Raw genomic sequence first — 22,741 nt, forward strand, 5'->3', positions numbered from 1 at the left:
TCCAAGTTCTGTAGAGTTTTCCTTTGATATTCCCTTAGTACTTCTTTTTCACACTTTCCTCAGTGGATCATTAGGAGCTGATGCCCTTGGCACTGTGTTATGTGGCCTGCCCTGCTATGGAGTAGGGACTTATTAACGTTACTTTAATCACCTGTGTTCAGGGAGACTGGATGACTGATGTTCTCTAACCACAGGTATATTTCAAATTAACACCCATCAGACTGTTAAATACTCTTATCTAGTAGAAATGGGTTTCTCCCAAAATGATTTCAACTGCCTCACCCCACCCTTTCATTGTAGGCTTTTTCCAATACTTGAGGCTTGAATTTGGGCACTGACTATTTCAAGTTTGATAATAATTGTTGTAAAGGAGTTGGAGTAAAATGGAGAATTTTAATTAAAGCTTTCACTATGTTTATTCTTTTCCCTCCAAAGACTGAAGTCCACCCACTTTGTTTTATCAGATGGTTAAATTACAATTTGAAAGTCCATTTAAATCATAAAAGCAGAGCTATTCAAAGTCTATTATTAAAATGAGCCTTAAAATTAGAGAGTCAAACAGATGGTTAGGTGGCATCACAGCATCATTTCCAGAAATCTCCATTTCTTTTTTCCTCTGATATCTTTTCAGAGGAAACATTAAGAATATTCCACAAGGAGACTATTAAGAATCCCAAACCCACACAAGTACAAACGCAGCATGCGCACAAGCACTCACGGACTCTGCTTGAAGTGGGAGAGGAAGGAGGCTTGGAGAAAGAAGTGGGGATGGGTGAATTTGGAGACTAGTTTGACGTGATTTTGTGACTATCCCTCACAGTGCCTAAAAGACTAGGTGGACTACTTGTGAAGACAACATGGCAATGTTTTCATGTACCCCCATTAATTACCAGGTTTATTTTGCCAAATCTGGCTGACTTGATTGCTTCTCTGAGAAGCTGTGGAGCCTGTTAAAGAGAGTGTTTGTTTCTAGAAGAGCATCATTCTTTCATCCTATGTATGAGTGAGTGACTGTTGGAAATACAGAGAAAAAAATACATGAAATGTAGTTGGTTCTAAGCACTGTTCTGCAGGCTTCTAAGGGCAGATGCTTTGGGGCGTGACACTTCATATAAGTCAGGAGCAGAGTGGTACATTGTACTTTGAGACCTATGAGCTAAAGTGGACAAAAGTACCAATCTTTTTAGCCCCAGAAATACCTTATTCCTATACCCCAGGAACTCTCCCATCACTATTCACTCTCCACCCCCACAAAATGACTTTGGGCCATCCTCAGCTCTACCACAAGGCTTTGGAGGGCTGGTCTCTGAAGAACGGGGAGCTGAGGGTCAGTACTCTCAGGCTCTTCATCTCCTCATTCCCATCACTGTGAGACTTGTGCTTCATAGATAAATGTTCACCTTTCTCAAGAACACAGCAAAAAGCTTTCGGTTTTGTATCTAGCATGCTCTTTGCTGCCAATGTCTAAAAGTGCTCCAGTTGATGGCATGAGCAATCACAGGTCTTAGTTTGATGAAAACCAATCATATTTAAGTGAGATGGAAGCAAAATGGCTACTTCTGAAAATCCTTCCTGTACTAATTTGATTTTTTAAAAATCGTATTTATATGGATCTTTAAAAATTCATATATGCATTGAAAAAATTATGAAACTGTTTAAAACAAATAATGACAACTAAGAAGCAATATGGAAAAAATTATGACGTAAGCTTAAGTGAAAATAAACTGTATGTACTACAGTATGATAAAAACCCAAGGCCGTCAAGTCAGTTCTGACTCATAGTGACCCTATAGGACAGAGTAGACCTGCCCTATAGGGCTTCCAAGACTGTAAATCTTTTTTTTTTTTTTTAATTATTATACTTTAGATGAAGGTTTACAGAAGAAACTAGTTTCTCATTAAACAGTCAGTGCACACATTGTTCTATGACATTGGTTAACAACCCCACGACACGTCAACACTCTCCCTTCATCAACCTTGGGTTCCCTATTACTAGCTTTCCTGTTCCCTCCTGTCTTCCACTCTTTGCCCCACTGCTGGTGTGCCCCTCTAGTCATGTTTTGTTTTATCGGCCTGTCCAATCCTTGGCTGAAGGGTGAACCTCGGGAGTGACTTCATTCCTGAGCTGAAAGGGTGGCTAGGGGCCATAATCTCAGGGTTTCTCCAGTCTCTGTTAGGCCAGCAAGTCTGTTCTTTGTTTTGGAGTTAGAATTTTGTTCTACATTTTTCTCCGGCTCTGTCCAGGACCCTCTCTTGTGATCCTTGTCAGAGCAGTCGGTGGTGGTAGCCAGGCACCATCTAGTTGTACTAGACTCGGTCTGGTGGAGGCTATGGTAGATGTTTTCCCTTGTGCCTTTAGTTTTCATCGTTCTTCCTTCCTCTGGAAGGAATGAGACCAGTGGAGCATCTTAAATGGCCGCTCACAGGCTTTTAAGATCCCAGGCACTGCTCACCAAAGTAGAATGTAGAACATTTTCTTTATGACTATGTTAATGCCAATTGAGCTAGATATTCTCCAAGACCATGGTCCCCACAGCCCTCAGCCCAGCAATTTGGTCCCTCAGGGAGTTTGGATGTGTCTGTGGAGTGTCCATCACCTTGCCTTGTACAAATTGTGCTGGCTTCCCCAATATTGTGTACTGTCTTACCCTCTACCGAAGTTACCATTTATCTCTTGTGTATTTGGTGTTTTTTCGTACCCTCCCCACCCCACCCTGTAACCATCAAAGACTGTTTCTTTTTGTACATAAACCTTTACATGAGTTTTTACAGTAATGGTCTCATACAATATTTGTCCTTTTGTGATTGACTTATTTCACTCAGCATAATGTCCTACAGATTCATCTATGTTATGAGATGCTTCACAGATTCATCATTGTTCTTTATGTTTGCGTGTAATACTCCATTGTGTATATGTACCACAATTTAATTATCCATTTATCTTTTGATGGACATCTAGGTTGTTTCCATCTTTTTGCTATTGTGAACAATGCTGCAGTGAAAATGGGTGTGCATATATATATTCATGTGACGACTTTTATATATTCCTAGGAGTGGGGTTGCTGGATCATATGGTATTTCTATTTCTAGCTTTCTAAGAAAATGCCATACCGTTTTCCGAAATGGTTATATCATTGTGCATTCCCACCAGGTGCAAGAGTTCCGATCTCCCTGCAGCCTCTCCAACATTTGTTATTTCCTGTGTTTTTGATTCCTGCCATTAATGGGTGAGGAGGGCTGAGATGGTATCTCATTGTGGGTTTGATTTGCATTTCTGTAATGGCTTGTGATTGAGAGCATTTTCTCAGTGTCTGTTGGCAGCTTGAATGTTTTCTTTGGTGAAGTGTCTGTTCATTTCTTTTGTCTGGTTTTTAATTGGATTATTTGTCTTGTTGTAGAGGTGTTGGATTTTCTTGTAGATTTTAGAGATGATACCTTTGTCTGATTTGTAATAGCCAAAAATTTTTTCCCAGTCTGTAGGTTCTCTTTATACTCTTTTGGTGAAGTCTTTTGATGAGCATAAGTGTTCAATTTTTAGAAGATCCGACTTATCTAGCTTATTTTCTGAAGTTTGTGTGTTGTTGGTTGTGGTTTGTATCCTGTTAATGCCATGTATTAGGGCCTCTAGTGTGGATCCTATTTTTTCTTCTATGAACTTCATAGTTTTTGGCTTCATATTTAGGTCTTTGTTCCATTTTAAGTCAGTTTTTGTATATGGTGTGAGGTATCGGTCCTGTTTCATTTTTCTGCAGATGGACATCCAGTTTTGCCAGCACCGTTTGTTAAAAAGACTGCCTTTTCCCTATTTAATGGACTTTGGGCCCTTGTCAAAGATCAAGTGACCATAGGTGGATTGATTTACCTCTGGGTTCTCAATTTTATTCCCTTGGTCAGTGTATCTGTTGTCATACCAGTACCAGGCTGTTTTGACTACTGTAGCTGTATAGTATGTTTGAGGTCAGGTAGTGTGAGTCCTCCTCCTTTATTCTTCTTCAAGGGTGCTTTATTATTTGGGGCTTCTTTCCTTTCCATATAAAGTTAATGATTAGTTTTTCCTTCTCTTTAAAGAATGATGTTGGTATTTGGATTGGTATTGCATTATATTTGTAAATCGCTTTGGGTAGAATTGTCATTTTTACAATGTTGAATCTACCTGTCCATGAGCCTGGTATTTTTTTCATTTATGTAGATCTCTTTTGGTTTCTTGCAGCAGCGTCTTGTAGTTTTCTTTGTATAGGTCTTTTACATCCTGGTTAGATTTATTCCTAAGTATTTTGTTTTTTTTAGGGGCTATTATAAATGGTATTGTTTTTGTGAATTCTTTTTCATTGCTCTCTTTATTGGTGTATGGGAGGAATCCAACTGATTATTGTATGTTTATCTTATATCCTGATACTCTGCTGAATATTTGTATTAGTTCCAATAGATTTCTCCTGGAGTCTTTTGGGTTTTCTATGTATAGTATCATATCTGCAAATAGGGACAGTTTAACTTCTTCATTACCAATTTGGATGCCCTTTATTTCTTTTTCTTGCCTTATTGATCTAGCTAGAACTTCCACACAATATTGAATAGAAGTGGTGATAAAGGGCATCCTTGTCTTGCTCCTGTTCTCAAGGGGAATGTTTTCAGCCCATCTTTGTTAAGAATGATGTTGGCCGTTGGTTTTACATAGATGCCCTTTATTATGTTGAGAAATTTCCCTTCTATACCTATTTTATTGAGAGTTTTTATCAGGAATGGGTGTTGGACTTTGTCAAATCCCTTTTCTGTGTCAGTTGAGATGCTCATGTGATTCTTTTCTTTACTTTTTTGTGTTGGATTACGATGATTGATTTTCTAATGTTGAACCATCCTTGCATAAAAAAAAAAAAAACCTGGTATGAATCCTACTTGGTCGTGGTGTATTGTTTTTTGATATGATGCTGAATTCTATTGGCTAGAATTTTGTTGAGAATTTTTGCATTTATATTCAGGAGAGATATTGGTCTGTAATTTTCTTTTTTTGTGTGGTGTCTTTGCCTGGTTTTGGTATCAGGGTTATGCTGGCTTCATAGAACGAATTCAGAAGTATTGCTTCCTTTTCTATCTTCTGAAATAGTTTGAGTACTACTGGAAACACTGGTGGCATCCTGGCTAAGAGCTACAGCTGCTATCCAAGAGGTCGGCAGTTTGAATCCACCAAGTGCTCCCTGGAAACCCCATTGGGCAGTTCTACTCTGTCCTGTAGGGTTGCTATGAGTCAGAATCAACTCGACGGCAAGGGGTTTGGGTTTTTTTTTTTTTTTTTTGGCGTAAGCTCTTCTTTGAATGTTTGGTAGAATTCTCCAGTGAAGTCATCTGGACTAGGGCTTTTTTATTGTTATTGTTGGCAGTTTCTTATTAGCTTTTCATTCTCTTCTCTTGTTATGGGTCTGTTCAGATTTTCAACATCATTTTGTGTTAGTTTGGGTAGGTAGTGTGTTTCTAGAAATTTTCCCATTTCCTCTAGGTTTTCAAATTTGTTGGAGTACAGTTTTTTATAATACTCTGTTATGATCCTTTTTATTTCAGTTGGATCTGTTGTAATATCTCCCATTTCATTTCTTATTTGGGTTATTTGCATCCTCTCATGTTTCTCTTTTGTCATTTTGGCCAGTGGTTTGTTGATTTTGTTCACTCTTTCAAAGAACCAACATTTGGTTTTCTTGATTCTATTGTTTTTCTATTCTCAGTTTCATTTATTTCTGCTCTAATCTTTATTATTCTTTTCTTCTGGTCACTGTGGGCTTCTTTTGCTTTTCTCTATTTATTCAAGTTGTATAGCTAATGTTTTGATTTTGTCTCTTTCTTCTTTTTTGATGTGTGCATCTATTGCTATAAATTGACCTCTAAGCACTGCCTTTGCTGTGTCCCAAAGGTTTTGGTATGATGCGTTTTCATTCTCATTTTATTCTAGGAATTTTTTTACTCCGTCTCTGATTTCTTGTACTACCCAGTGGTTTTTAAGCAGGGTGTTAGTCAAAGACTCTAACTCTTTATGGAGGCAAACTGTCACATCTTTCTCCTGTGGAGTTGCTGGTGAGTCAAATCTCTGATCTTTAGGTTAGCAGCCAAGTGCTTTAAACCACTGCACCATGAGGGCTCCTTCAGAAACCACCATAGATGCACATTAAAAAGGAACAAAAGTTTTATTCAATATTCTTCAAAACAGAATAGACAAAAGAAAACTACTTGGTTGCAGAGGTTCCTGGTCCTATATAGCAGGAGCAGAAAGTTAAATGCCTAAACTTGACCTTTGTTTGTGACAGAAGTGAAGTTCCATTCTGCATTCCCTTGGCAAGTGTAGTGTTCAGATGACTGTCAAATTCAGCAGATTTTTTTCCCATATTACTTTGTGGTCAGTTAAGACAACAAACACTTGATCCAGAATTTTTATTTAATACCAGACAGATGTCATTATCCATAATTGCCAGTGGCAGAGTAACAATAACTAAAATTTATAGACCTGTGCCAGGCACTATTCTGAATCTAGTTGTTTAATCCCCTACAACCTAATGAGGTAAATGTGACTATTGCCATCCCCACCTTACAAACGTGGAGGTTGTGACTCAGAAGATGTTTAGAAGTCTTCACACTAACACTGCCTACATAGTAGCAGAAGTAGATTCAAACCCAGGCAGCCTTGCTGGAGCCTATGCTCTAAACCTTTTAAGTCCATGCAGCAAACTGTTACTGCAAAGGGCCCTGTATATATATATTAGGCTTTACAGGCCACATAGTTTCTGTTGCAACCACTCAAATCTGCAGTTGTAATGGCAAAGCAGCCATGCTGTTGTTAGCCACTGTCTAGTCAGCCCCTGACTTATGGTGACCCAATGCACAATGGAATAAAATGCTGCCAGGCCCTAAACTATCCCCATGATCAGTTGCAGGTCTGACTGTTGTGATCCATTGGGTTTTCTTTGGCTGTTTTTCAGAAATAGATTGCCAAGCCTTTCTTCCTGGTCTTTTAGTCTGGAAGATCTGCTGAAACCTGTTCTAGCATCACAGCAACACACAAGCCTCTCCTGGCGTGGTGGTTGCACATGAGGTACTCTGGCTGGGACTCGAACCCAGGTCTCCCACATGGAAGGCAAGAATTTTACCACTGAACCACCAACATCCTCAAAGCAACCATAAACAATATGTAAACAAATGAGTATGACTATGTTCCAATGAAACTTTATTTATGGACACTGAAATGTGAATTTCATATGTCATAAAATAGTATGCTGCTTTTGATTTTTTTTTTTTTCATTTAAAAATATGTAAAACATTCTCAGTTTGCAGGCTGTACAAAGACAGTTGGTAGGCCAGATTTGGACCACAGGTCGTATTTTGCCAACCACTGCTCTAAAGAATGATTCCCACCTCTTGAGGTGAGCGGGAAGGTTGGTGGCTTCCAGGAGGTGGAGCAGGAAAATAAAAGAGGCATTGCAGTGGGGCTTTCCCAGTGGAAGTCTGTCTGTGTAAGGGATTGAGAACAGATCTTGGAAGAGAAGTCATCTTCAGTAAAGGACTCCAAATAGTCAAGGTTGCTCTACTACCAAGCCTTAGAAATCAGAAGAAAGGGGCAATTCTGAAAACAGTGAGTGTCTGTCTTTGGCCTAGCCCCTTTGAACTCTATTCTGAATGATTGTTGTTGTTAGCTGTCTTTATGTTGGTCCTCCGATTCATGGTAAATCCATGCACAATGGAATAAAACATTGCCTGTTGCCTGGTCCTGCACCATCCTCATGATCGGTTGTGAATCGGACCCTTGTGACCTGTAGGGTTTTCATTGGCTGATTTTCAGGAAGTAGATCATCAGGCCTTATGCCCTAATCTGTCTTAGTGTGGAAGTTCCACTGAAACCTATCACGGCAATTCCGACTCATGGCAACCCCATGTGTGCAGAGTAGAACTGTGCTTCATAGGGTTTTCAGTGGCCGATTTTTTGGAAGTAGATTGCCAGGCCTTTCTTCTGAGGTGCCTCTGGGTGGACTTGAACCACCAATCTTTCGTTAGCAGCTGAACGCATTTTGCCTTTGAGTTGATTCCCATTCATGGACACCCCACGTGTCAACTGCACTCCTCGGTGGGGTTTTCAAGGATATGACCTTTGGGAAGAAGATTTCCAGAACTTTCTTCTGAGGGGCCTCTGGATGAACTCAAACCTCCAACTTTTCAGTTAATAGTCAAGCAATTAACCATTTGTGCCACCTAGGGACTCCAAGAATTGTAATACCAGACCTGTTGCTGTCGGGTTGATTCTGACTCATAGCACCCTTATTGGACAGAGTAGAACTGCCCCGTAGGGCTTCCAAGGAGCGGCTGGTGAATTTGAACTGCTGAGCTTTTGGTCAGCAGCCAAGCTCTTAACCAAAGTGCAACCAGGGCTCCAGAATTGTGATAGGCACTATAAAAGTGACTCAGAAACAACCCAAGTGTCCACCAACAGATGAGTGGATAAACAAAACGTGCTACATACATACAATGGAATACTACTCAGATTTTTTAAAAAATGAAGTCCTGATACATGCTATAACATGGATGGACCTCAAAGATACTATGCTGAGTAAAATAAGTCAATCACAAAAGGACAAATATTGTATGGTCTCACCTATATAAAACGACAAGAATAGGTATTTATATAGAGACTGGTGGTTACCAGGGGCAGGAGTGGAGAGGGTGAAGGTAAATCATTCTTTGGGAAGCAGTGAGTTTTTGTCTATGGCTATGGGAAAATTTGTATCGACTAAGGGTAATGGTCAATTCCAATTTTCCTTAGTCAATACCAATTTTCCCAGCACTATTACTAAGGGTAATGGCCCCCATGCGTCTGTCAGTTTGTCGTAATGTGGGGGCTTACGTATTGCTGTGATGCTGGAAGCTATACCACTGGTATTCAAATATCAACAGGGTCACCCATGGTGGACAGGTTTTAGCTGAGCTTCCAGACTAAGACGGACTAGGAAGAGGGACCCTGATGGTCTACTTCTGAAAAGAATTAGCCAATGAAAACCTTATGAATAGCAGTGGAACAGTGATATAATGCCAGAAAATGAGCCCCTCATGTTGGAAGGTACTGAAAAGACGACTGGGGAAGAACGCCCTCCTCAAAGTAGAGTCGACCTTAATAACGTGGATAGAGTCAAGCTTTTGGGACATTCATTTGCTGATGTAGCACAATTCAAAACGAGAAGAAACAGCTGCTAAACATCACTTAATAATGGGAACATGGATGTAGGAAGTATGAACCTAGAAAAATTGGAAATTGTCAAAGACAAGATGGAATACATAAACATTGATAACTGAATACAGAAACATAAATAATTGATAATGCCCCTTGGCATTAATGAGCTGAAATAGACTGGTATCAGCCATTTTAAATTGGACAATCATATGGTCTACTAGGCTGGAAATGACAGATTGAAGAGAAATGGCGTTGCATTCATCATCAAAAACAACATTTCAAGATCTATACTGAAGTACAATGCTGTTAGCGATAGAATAATGTCCATACACCTACAAGGAAGACCAGTTAATACAACTATGATTCAAATTTATGCACCAATCACTAAGGCCACAGATGAAGAAATTGAAGATTTTTACCGTGTTCTGCAGTCTGAAATTATCGAACATGCAATCAGGATGCATTGATAATTACTGGTGATTGGAACGTGAAAGTTGAAGACGAAGAAGGATCAGTAGGTGGAAAATATGGCCTTGGTGACAGAAATGATACCAGAGATCACATGTTAGAGTTTTGCAAGACCAACCACTATGTCATTGCAAATACCTTTTTTTCAACAACAAACAGCGACTATACACGTGGACCTTGCTGGAAGGAATAAACAGAAATCAAATTGACTACATCTGTGGAAAGAGTCAATGGAGAAGTCCAATATCATCAGTCAGAACAAGGCCAGGGGCCGAATGCTGAACAGACTATCAATTGCTCATATTCAAGTTCAAGCTGAAGCTGAAGAAAGTTAGAACAAGTCCACTAGAGCCAAAGTGTGACCTTGAGTATATCCCACCTTGTCATGGATAGAATTGTGTCCCCCCAAAATCTGTACCGACTTGGCTAGGCTATGATTCCCAGTATTGTGTGATTGTCCACTATTTTTTCATTTGATATGATTTTCCTATGTGTAGTAAACCTTACCTCTATGTTGTTAATGAGGCAGGATTAGGGGCAGTTATGTTAATGAGGTAGGACTCAATCTGCAAGATTAGGTTGTGTCTTAAACTAATCACTTTTGAGATATAAAAGAGAGACGTGAGCAGAGAGACAGAGGGACGTCATACCACCAAGAAACAAGAGCCAGGAGAATAGTGCATCCTTTGCATCCAGGGTCCCTGTGCTGAGAAGCTCTTCTACTGGGGAAGATTGATGACAAAGACCTTCCCCCAGAGCTGACAGAGAGAGAAAGCCTTCCCCTGGAGCTAGAACCCTGAATTTGAACTTCTAGCCTCCTAGACTCTGAGAGGATAAACTTCTGCTTGTTAAAACCATCCACTTGTGGTATTTCTGTTACAGCAGCACTAGATGACTAAGACACGCCTGAATTTAGAGACCATCTCAAGAATAGATTTGACCCATTGAACACTAATGACCGAAGACCAGATGAGTTGAGGAATGACATCAAGGATATCATACATGAAGAAAGCAAGAGGTCATTAAAAAGACAAGAAATAAAGAAAAGACCAAATGGATGTCAGAAGAGACTCTGAAACTTGCTCTTGAACTTGGAGTAGCTAAAGCAAAAGGAAGAAATGATGAAGTAAAAGGGCTGCTCTAAAAAAGTAAAATATTATAATGACATGTGTAAACACCTGGAGATAGAAAACCAAAAGGGAAGAACGCACTGGACATTTCTTGAGTTGAAAGAACTGAGGAAAAAATTCAAGCCTTAAGCTGCAATAAAAAGCTGCAACAGTGAAGGATTATATGGGCAAAATACTGAACGTTGCAGGAAGCATCAAAAGAAGATGGAAGGAATATACAGTGTCACTGTGCCATAAAGAACTGGTTGATGTTCAGTCATTTCATGAGGTAGCATATGATCCAGACTCAATGGTACTGAAGGGAGAAGTCCAAGGCGCACGGACGGCATTGGCGAAAAACAAGACTCCAGAAGTACCAATTAAGCCATTTAAACAAACAGATGCAGCGCTGGAAGTGGCCACTCTTCAATGCCAAGAAATTTGAAAGATAGCTACCTGGCATCCATATTTATTCCTATTCTAAAGAAAGGTGATTCAACTGAATACACAAATTATCAAATAATACCGTTAGTATCACATGCAGGTAAAGTTTTGCTGAGGACCATTCAAAAGCAGCTGCAGCAGGACATTGGCAGGAACTGCCGGAAATCCAGGCCGGATTCAGAAGAGGATGTGGAGCACGGGATATCATTGCCGGTGTCAGAGGGATCCTGGCTGGAAGCAGAGAACATCAGAAAGATGTTTACCTGTGTTTTATTGACTATGCAAAGGCATTCAACTGTGTCAATCATAAAAAATTATGGATAACAATGTGAAGAATGGGAATTCCCAAACACTTAATTGTGCTCGTGGGGAAACTATACATAGATCAAGAGGCAGTCGTTAGAACAGAACAAGGGGATACTGCGTGGTTTAAAGTCAGGAAAGGTGTGCGTCAGGTTTTATCCTTTCACCATACTTATTCAATCTGTATGCTGAACAAATAATCTGAGAAGCTGGACTATATGAAGAAGAACGGGGCATTCGGATTGGAGGAAGATTCATTAACAGCCTGTGTTAGGCAGATGACACCACCCTGCTTGCTGAAAGTGAAGAGGACTTGAAGCACTTACTAATGAAGATCAAAGACTGCAACCATTCACTATGGATTGCACTTCAACATAAAGAAAACAAAAATCCTCACAACTGGAGCAATAAGCAACATCATTATAAACAGAGAAAAGATTGAAATTGTCAAGGATTTTGTTTTACTTGGATCCATAATCAACACCCATGGAAGCAGCAGTCAAGAAATCAAAAGAGGCATTGCATTGGGCAAATCTGCTGCAAAAGACCTCTTTAAAGTGTTAAAAAGTGAAGATGTCACTTGGAAGAGTAAGGTGTGTCTGACTCCAAACCATTGTGTTTTCAATCACCTCATATGCATGTGAAAGCTGGACAGTAAATAAGGAAAATGGAAGAAGAATTGATACCTTTGAATTATGGTGTTGGTGAAGAATATTGAATATACTATGGATAGCCAAAAGAACAAACCTGTCTTGAAAGAAGTACAGCCAGAATGCTCCTTAGAAGCGAGGATGGTAGGACTTCGTCTCATGTACTTTGGACATTTATCAGGAGGGATCAGTCCCTGGAGAAGGACATCATGCCTGGTAAAGTAGAGGGTCAGTGAAAAAGAGAAAGACCCTCAACGAGATGGACTGACACAGTGGCTGCAACAGTGGGCTCAAGCATAACAATGATCGTGAGGATGGCACAGGACAGGCAGTGTTTCGTTCTGTTGTACATAGGGTCACTCTGAGTCAGAATCAACTCACCGGCACCTAACAACAAGGGTAATGGTTACAAAACTTAACTAATATAGCTGTTATCTCTGAAGTGTACTTGTTATCACTAAGCTATACACTAGAAAAAAAAAAAAGGGTGAAATAGCAAATAAAGTGTTTGTCTTAGTCATCTAGTGCTACTATTACAGAAATACCAGAAGTGGACAGCTTCAATGAAGAGAAATTTATTTCTTCACAGTAAAGTAGGTTAAAAGTCCAAATTCAGGGCGTCATTTCCAGGGGAAGGATTTCTCTCTCTGTCGGCCTTCTCATCAAGGTTCCTCCAGATGAGGAGCTTCTCTGCACAGGGACCCTGGGTCCAAAGACTGCACTCTGCTCCCAGCACTGCTTTTTTGGTGATATTATTGCTGGTGCCTCTGTGCCTTTAATGAAATAAGGTTCTTTCCTCTCACTGGTCAAGAATGAACAGGTAAGGCACAGAGAATTTTCCACACAAGCAAAGCTTTATTAAAAGAGGCTTGCAAGTAGAGATGAGGAGGGCCTAGGCAACACTTACCCCTATCTCCCAGAACCAAAGACTTGCATGGGTTTTTAAATTTTCTTGGGAGATGGGGGAGAAGATTCATGTTTATTCGGAGGCATAGGTGGGGTTTTCCAGCAAGTGGCCTGTTTTGGGTGGGGATAGGTTAACTAAGGTACGCGTGGCAGCTTTTTTTTTTTTTTAACTTTTATTGAGCTTCAAGTGAACGTTTACAAATCAAGTCAGTCTGTCACATATAAGTTAATACACATCTTACTCCTTACTCCCACTTGCTCTCCCCCTAATGAGTCAGCCCTTCCAGTCTCTCCTTTCGTGAAAACTTTGCCAGCCTCCAACTCTCTCTATCCTCCCATCCCCCCTCCAGCCAGGAGATGCCAACACAGTCTCAAGTGTCCACCTGATATAATTAGCTCACTCTTCATCAGCATCTCTCTCCCACCCACTGTCCAGTCCCTTTCATGTCTGATGAATCATCTTCGGGGATGGTTCGGGGACCATGACCGCCGGGATTCCTCTAGTCACAGCCAGACCATTAAATATGGTCTTTTTATGAGAATTTGGGGTCTGCATCCCACCGCTCTCCTGCTCCCTCAGGGGTTCTCTATTGTGCTCCCTGTGAGGGCAGTCATCAGTTGTGGCCGGGCAGCAACTAGTTCTTCTGGTCTCAGGATAATGTAGGTCTCTGGTTCATGTGGCCCTTTCTGTCTCTTGGGCTCTTAGTTATCGTGTGACCTTGGTGTTCTTCATTCTCCTTTGCTCCAGGTGGGTTGAGACCAACTGATGCATCTTAGATGGCTGCTTGTTAGCATTTAAGACCCCAGACGCCACATTTCAAAGTGGGATGCAGAATGTTTTCATAATAGAATTATTTTGCCAATTGACTTAGAAGTCCCCTTAAACCATGGTTCCCAAACCCCTGCCCTTGCTTCGCTGACCTTTGAAGTATTCAGTTTATCCGGGAAACTTCTTTGCTTTTGGTCCAGTCCAGTTGAGCTGACCTTCCATGTATTGAGTGTTGTCCTTCCCTTCACCTAAAGCAGTTCTTATCTGCTAATTAATCAGTAAAAAACCCTCTCCCTCCCACCCTCCCTCCCTCCCCGCCTCGTAAGCACAAAAGTATGTGTTCTTCTCAGTTTATACTATTTCTCAAGATCTTATAATAGTGGTCTTATACAATATTTGTTCTTTTGCCTCTGACTGATTTCAGTCAGCATAATGCCTTCCAGGTTCCTCCATGTTATGAAATGTTTCAGAGATTCGTCACTGTTCTTTATCGATGCGTAGTATTCCATTGTGTGAATATACCACAATTTATTTACCCATTCATCCGTTGATGGACACCTTGGTTGCTTCCAGCTTTTTGCTATCGTAAACAGTGCTGCAATAAACATGGGTGTGCATATATCTGTTTGTGTGAATGCTCTTGTTTCTCTAGGGTATATTCTGAGGAGTGGGATTTCTGGGTTGTATGGTAGTTCTATTTCTAACTGTTTAAGATAACGCCAGATAGATTTCCAAAGTGGTTGTACCATTTTACATTCCCACCAGCAGTGTATAAGAGTTCCAATCTCTCCGCAGCCTCTCCCACATTTATTATTTTGTGTTTTTTGGATTAATGCCAGCCTTGTTGGAGTGAGATGGAATCTCATCGTAGTTTTAATTTGCATTTCTCTAATGGCTAATGATCGAGAGCATTTTCTCATGTATCTGTTAGCTGCCTGAATATCTTCTTCAGTGAAGTGCGTGTTCATATCCTTTGCCCACTTCTTGATTAGGTTGTTTGTCTGTTTGTGGTTGAGTTTTGACAGAATCATGTAGATTTTAGAGATCAGGCGCTGGTCAGAGATGTCATAGCTGAAAATTCTTTCCCAGTCTGTAGGTGGTCTTTTTACTCTTTTGGTGAAGTCTTTAGATGAGCATAGGTGTTTGATTTTTAGGAGCTCCCAGTTATCTGGTTTCTCTTCGTAATTTTTGGTAATGTTTTGTATTCTGTTTATGCCTTGTATTAGGGCTCCTAGGGTTGTCCCTATTTATACTTCCATGATCTTTATCGTTTTAGTCTTTATGTTTAGGTCTTTGATCCACTTGGAGTTAGTTTTTGTGCTTGGTGTGAGGTATGGGTGCTGTTTCATTTTTTTGCAAATGGATATCCAATTATGCCAGCACCATTTGTTAAAAAGACTATCTTTTCCCCAATTAACTGGCACTGGGCCTTTGTCAAATATTAGCTGCTCATATGTGGATGGATTTATATCTGGGTTCTCAATTCTGTTCCACTGGTCTATGTGCCTGTTGTTGTACCAATACCAGGCTGTTTTGACTACTGTGGCTGTATAATAGGTTCTGAAATCAGGTAAAGTGAGGCCTCCTTCTTCTTTTTCAGTAATGCTTTGCTTATCTGAGGCTTTTTTCTCTTCCATATGAAATTGGTGATTTGTTTCTCTATCACCTTAAAAAATGACATTGGAATTTGGATCGGAAGTGCATTGTATGTATAGATGGCTTTTGGTAGAATAGACATTTTTACTATGTTAAGTCTTCCTATCCATGAGCAAGGTATGTTTTTCCACTTAAGTATGTCCTTTTGAATTTCTTGTAGTAGAGCTTTGTAGTTTTCTTTGTATAGGTCTTTTACATCCTTGGTAAGATTTATTCCTAAGTATTTTATCTTCTTGGGGGCTACTGTGAATGGTATTGATTTGGTTATTTCCTCTTCGATGTTCTTTTTGTTGATGTAGAGGAATCCAAGTGATTTTTGTATGTTTATCTTATAACCTGAGACTCGTGCGGCAGCTTTTTAAGATGGCTTTAAGACAGCTTCTGTCCCGGAGGCTTCTGGGATCCGTAGCAGGACTTACTATGGGGTGTCCCCAGCTGTGGCTGCAGCCCCTCACTGCCCCTGGTGGAATGTCACACAGCAATCACAGGTGGATGTTCTGTGCATGTCCCTGGGGCTGGTTTCATCTGGCTGCTTCTGAAAGACAACTTTAAGGAAGTTTCTGGATTATTTTCTGATACCCTGCCTCATTGTTCTGGGGAATGGCTTTGTTTCTGTGCCCTGGCCCATTTCCTGTTATATTGTTACTTGAATTTTTTTATGTGAATGACAGATTTAGGGTCCCTCTGTTCCCTGTCTTAGTATGAGGTCCCCAATCTCTCTGCTCACTTCTCTCTTTTATATCTCAAGAGATTGCCTCAAAACACAATCCAGTTTTGTAGATTGAGCCCTGCCTCACTAACACAACTGCCACCCATCCTCCATCATTAGCATCACAGAGGTGGGATTTATCACAGAAGTGGGATTTACAACATAGAGGAAAATCACACAATACTGGGAATCATGGCCCAGCCAAATTGATACACACATTTTGGGGGGGACATAATTCAATCCATGACAGTGTTATATATAATTTTGTAACTGCAGCAGCAGCCAAAAAGAAAAGGTTGCTGTTGTTTATACTACTTTAAAAAAAAAAAAATGTACAACTAAACATCTCATGGGATTAACTTTCTCAGTTCAGAGTTTTAGGATGATGGTTTCGTAGGTCTATCCAGTCAACTGGTGTAATGTTGACTTTTTAGAATTTTTGTTCTACCTCCTATTTTGCTGAGTAAGTGCGTGGGGTCCTAAAAGCATAAATCGGCCACCCAAGATACAGCAATTGGTCTCTATTTGCCCGGAGCAGCAGAGGAAGAAGGAGACTCAGGAATCAGAGAAGGAAATGGACTGCAGGTCTAAGTCCATTCATGAACTACTAGCTCCTTTGCCAAGAGATCAGAAGAAATGGATGGTGCCGGCACCATTATTGAACATTTTTGATCAATGACCCAATAGAGGGATCCTTATCAAAAGGAGGAGAAATGTAGAAGGGAACTTTAAATTCTATGGAAACCAGACTTACTGGATCTATTGAGAGTGGGGGAAACCCTGAATCTATTGCTGGGTATTAAAGAAAGTTTGCCTTGAGCATTGCTCTCTTTTAAAGAATTATCTCTATGAGATCAAATTGACAACAGTTATTCTAAAGCACAGTTGAGAATTTTAAGGTGCAGAGTCTAAGTTAATGGTGATGAAACAATATGGGTAGTTGTTGTTTGGTGCTGTCAATTCAGTTTTGACTCAGCAACCTTATGTACGGCAGAATGAAACACTGCCCGGTCCTGCGCCATCCTCATGATCATTGTTACGCTCGAGCCCATCATTGCAGCCACTGTGTCAATCCTTCTATCCATCTTGTTGAGGGTCTTCCTCTTTTTCACTGACCCTCTACTCTACCGAGCATGATGTCCTTCTCTAGGGACTGGTCCTTCCTGGTAAATGTCCAAAGTATGTGAGACAGTCTTGCCATCCATGCTTCTAAGGAGCATTCTGGCTGTACTTCTTCCAAGAAGTGCATATGGGTAGAGACAGCCAGAATGCTGACACAAGGCGAAGTATGTAAGCAATGTCATTGAAATGTACATGTAGAAATTATTGAATGGCTATATGCTTTGTTGTACATATTTCTACCAAAAATCAATTTTTTAAAAAATGATACAAAGTTTAAAGATGTTAACTTGGAGAGCAAGATTTTGAATTTGGATATTTTGAAAGCTATTCTTTAAAGCAACCAGGAGTGTGGTTACAAAGCTCGTTAATGATAGCTTAACACCAAACCTTTAATATTTAACATGTAAGTAACATTATTAAAGTAATTTTCTTTGTATAGTCCTCAATCCGAAAGTATGACTTCATCCCAGGACTATTTACATCGTATTTGGGCAGTACTCCTGAACTTCCTTCTTCCAAGATAACACAGTATCTTTAACACACAGCTCAGTGATTACCTGGCTCACTAGATCAGGAGGACAGCGCCCTGGGGTTCATTACTTGCATATTTTCTTAGTCATGTTACTGTGGCATGATGTTCTTATTTAAACAGCCCTTCCCTTCCATAAAATCATGCCTCAGGGTTAGTTTCCCAGAAAAACTCATATTGCATGTGCAAAAAGTATCTTAAGAGGAGAAATAAGCTCACTTTTGTTCCTTCTGGATGCACATTCCATTTGGAAATGATCTGTTAATTTCTGTCCTTTTAACTTCGGGTTTGGCCCATACTTCAAGTGCTGAGCACTGGTCCTAGGTTTTATGTCTTGATTTCTACTGTGATTGCCAAAGGCCTTTCTTGACCTCAGTCTTCTTATTTGTAAAGTGTTTGATGTAATTCCTTGTCTAGGTACAATGATAGAATTCTTCAGAATGGTGTCTTATTTGAAGACAAGAAATTCCTCGTATTTAGCTAGAACATGAACAATAGGAAACTTCAAATGGCCACATATTTTACTTAGTATTCTGTAAGACACCTTAAGTAGAAGCATGCCAATAAAATGAATCTGTCGTTGTTGGATGCCATGGAGTCGATTTTTAACTTATAGCAAGCTCACGTGACAGAGTACAACTGTCCCATAGGGTTTTCTAGGCTGTCATCTTTATGGGAGCAGATCGCCAGGTCTTTCTTCCATGGAACTGCTGGGTGGGTTTGAACTGCTAACCTTTTGGTTAGCAGGTGCAAGCTTAACCATGGAGCCACCTATGCTCCTAAAATGAAACTAGTAAATCTAACCAAGAATAAAAGAAACATACAAATATGTAAAATTAGAAATAAGAAAGAAGTTAGAACCGTAGATGTGTAGAAGCAAATCTTCATGAGATTATGCTGTATATAATTGTCAAAATCGTAATGGCAGACAGAATTTGCCAGGAAAATGTAAATGAGCCAACAGATAGAAAACCTGAGCCGAGCAAACAACACAGAAGAAATTGATAATGCGATCAAAATATTACATCTAAAAAATGTGCCAGGCCTAGATATAAAGGCAAGTACTTTTATATATTCAAGGAATATGTCAGTTGAGTGTAATATAAACTATTGCAGAACACAGAGAAAGATGGACTGCTTCTTAAATTTATTTTATTGAACTAGCATAACCCTTGCAGAAAATCCCATTATAGAAAAAATGTAAATACAAATTTTTATTTGGACAAATACAACTATTAATAGAGATGCAAAATAAAAATATTACAAATTTCATCAAGTACTCTATGAAAAGAACAACATAGAATGATTAAATTTTATTCTCAGAATACAAGCTTGGCTCATCAACAGGGAATTTATCAACAGAATTTATCTCATCAAAAGGTCAATGGAGAAAAACCAGCTGATCATCTAGAAAGATACGTGAAAGGTAGTTGATAAAATTAACATTCATTCAGATCCAAACTCTCAGTAAGCTAAGAACAGGACATACATATCAACGTGATTGTCGTTAGCTGCTGTGTGGTCATCCCCAGCTCATGTTGACCCCCATGCACAGCAGAATGAAACGCTGCCCCATCCTGTGCCATCCCTGTGATTGGTTGCACACTATGAGCTTCTACCTGTCATTCTAGCCAGATACTGTGGATTAATGAAGGGAGTTGTAGTTCTCTCATTGTAGTGAGAAATGACCCAACACTGTCTAACCTCAGGCTGAAGGCAGGTCAGGGGCTCGGCATAGAGTTGTTGTTGTTAGCTGCCATCTACAACTCATGGCGCCCCCACACACAATGGGATTGTTGTGCTACATTGGGTGGGAATCAAACCTGGGTTTCTTGCATGGAAGGCGAGAATTTACCACTGAACCACCACTGCCCCCAACTCAACACCTCTGTCTTAGCCTGTGTTCTCTAGAGAAGCAGAAGCAGTGAAGCATATATGTACATGCTTCACTTCATATATATATACATGTATATATATATGTAGAGAGAGAGGTTTATCTGAAGGAAATAGCTAACGTGGTTGTAGAGGCTGGGAATTCCCAAGTCTGTGGGTCACGTGTCAAGCCGGAGGCTTCTCCTGACTTCAGAGGCTGATGAATCCAAGATTGGCAGGTAAGACGGCAGACTGCTGGCTCCAGTCCCAAGAACTGAAGGTCAGGTGATGAAGAGCCTGATACAGGATCCAAAAGCCAGTGAGGTTTGCCAGATGTTCATATATATTGGATGTAGGCCACACCCCTGAGGAAACTGCTCTTACAACTGATTAGTTGATCACATCAGATCACATTATGGAGGTGATTACATTATATCATAAAATGGAGGATAATTTCATAATGACATAACCTTCAAACTACATCATTACATAACTGCCAAACAACTGAGACTCATGGCCCAGTCATGCTGACATACAACCTTAACTATCACAATCTCTAACACCATAGAGCATTGCTCATAGATGGCTTTAACCAATGCAAGGCTATGAAAGAGAGATTAAAGTGGAGACCAAACTGCCATTATTTGGGATTAATAATTGGTTGAGAGAACAAATATTTTATAATTTTTCATCAAATTTATTACTATACTGTAATACATGATATTTTAGTTTCTGCAAATACTATCCCCCCTACCCCAATTTTACCCATCTTTAAACACAGAAGAGAATCTAGCTTCTTAATTTGTACTTAATTTATTAAGGAAAAGTTTAAATAGATCAGCCTGAGATTGTTGCTATTTTACTTATCAATAGGGACCTTTCTGGGGTGGAGCGAACCTTTGCATTGGCTGTCACAGTGTCACCCTGAGTCCTTCTAGCAAGGCTGGCACCGCTACTTCCATAAAAGGCGTTTTCAAGACCGTTGGAGCTCGCCCTCCCACCCAGGGCGAGCTGGCACCCCTGCCTCTGTGGTTGGATGGGATGCTGTTGTGATCTCTGTCAACATCACCCTTTCGGCACTAACCACAGAATTATGGTTGCAAGTGAGACTTCGGGGTGATAGTTTCACAAGTACATTTTGCACAGAGCCCGAGTTTGCCTGAAGTTGACTCTGAGTGAGCTTCTTACCCTGAGGGAATGTGTTAATTCCTTTAGAGACTATAACCTGTGATGTTGGGAGGACCCCAGCCATGCTCCAGTCCAAGCCTGATGCGTACAAATAAGGTTAAAGCTGTAGTTTTCCAGGCTGGACTAGAGAAGGAACTGCCGTTAGTTGCAATGGCAGAAGCATAGGAAATTTAATACACGGAGAGACTTGTGAGAGCAACAACAATTTGATTGAAAAATATAATCATATCTGTAAGTTAACCATGAGCACATCCATCAAGCAACTTAGGAATGATTTCCGAACCACTAACAGTTTTCCTTTTGTGGTGCTCACAAGTCTTTCCTTCCAACATTCCTTTTAATAAATGCACATCTATGATATTCTAGAAAAAAAAAATGGCTTAACATTTCTTAGGATTAAAGAAGCATGTAGAATATTCTTGTTTCAGTGACCCATAATAGAACAATACTATCAAATTTAGAAAATGAATTAGAGAAAGAGAGGACAAAGCCTTGAAATAAAATTTAAAATTTCATGAAACATCTCCACGGCAATTTGTATCTGCACTTTTTTACGGCAGTTTGCCATACGCTACTGAAAATAACCTGTGATACTATGAAGGAATAACAAAAATAAAAAGATCTGTGGGGAAAATGTTGCTATTCCTGGAAAAGTAAAAGAGAGCTTAAAAAAAAAAAAAATTTAACATAGTACTTCATCGGTATGGTGCTATCGCCACCTGCTGTTATAACTATAAATTGTAGCTATCCAGTAGCTCTGACCTATAGGGTCGCTATGAGTCAGAATCAATTCCATGGCAGTGGGTTTTTTAGTGGGTATCCAGTAGCTGATCTGAATAATGTTCCTTATTCTTTTCAAACTTGCCCTCTCATGGTGGGACCAGGTGTTTTATTTTGGTTTTACTATTTCTTCTTTTTGGTTGGGTTAGAACTTACTATGTCTAAGAATTACTATGCTAAAAGCTTTTCATTTAATTTTCATAGCAACCCTGCCAAGTAGGTAATAGTTTTATCCTCATGATATAGATGGACAGAATTGACCTTGAGAGTAACAAAATAACTTACCCAAGGTCACATAGATAGTGAGAGGCAGAGCCAGGGTTGGAACTAGAGCTATCTGATCAGAATCTAGCTTGATGACCACTATTCTACCTTCCTATGCTGTATTGCTTTATATTGGGATCTCCCTTTTTGGAGATTTTTCAGAAAATATGTTTCCATCATTTTAGCCTCAGTTTACTGACTTTACAAGGATTCATATACTAACAGGAAACCTTATTATCCTGAAAAAGAGGATTTTCAGGTGTTTTTGGTGGTCTTTCACATTTAAATAAAAGTTGCTTATCAAGCTTTGGGTCTTTGATGTGCATTTGTGAAAATTTGCATGGCTGACAGTAACAACTTTTACTTGAATATTCTTAGAGTATCACAGCTTAGAAACAGGGAGATGCATCAGCTTTCCCTGAAAGACACCCCCTTAGACTGAAGATTCTACATTATGGTATTCTACCTGAGGGACAAAAATGGCTTATTGCAGAACCATAATAAATATATATGCACCCAATGACTGAGCCCCAAAATACATAAAACAAACTAACAACATTGAAAAGAGACATAGACAGTTCCACAATAATGGTAGGAGACTTTAACATACCACTCTTGATGAAGAACAGAACAACTAGAAAAACTCAACAAAGATGCAGAAGACATAAATACCACAGTCAACCAACCTGACCTCTTAGACATATACAGAACACTTCACCCAACAGCAGCAAAGTACACATTCTTTTCCAAAGCACATGGATCATCCTCTAGAACAG

Source organism: Elephas maximus, chromosome 22, assembly GCF_024166365.1.
Source record: "Elephas maximus indicus isolate mEleMax1 chromosome 22, mEleMax1 primary haplotype, whole genome shotgun sequence".
In the NCBI taxonomy this organism is placed as follows: domain Eukaryota; kingdom Metazoa; phylum Chordata; class Mammalia; order Proboscidea; family Elephantidae; genus Elephas; species Elephas maximus.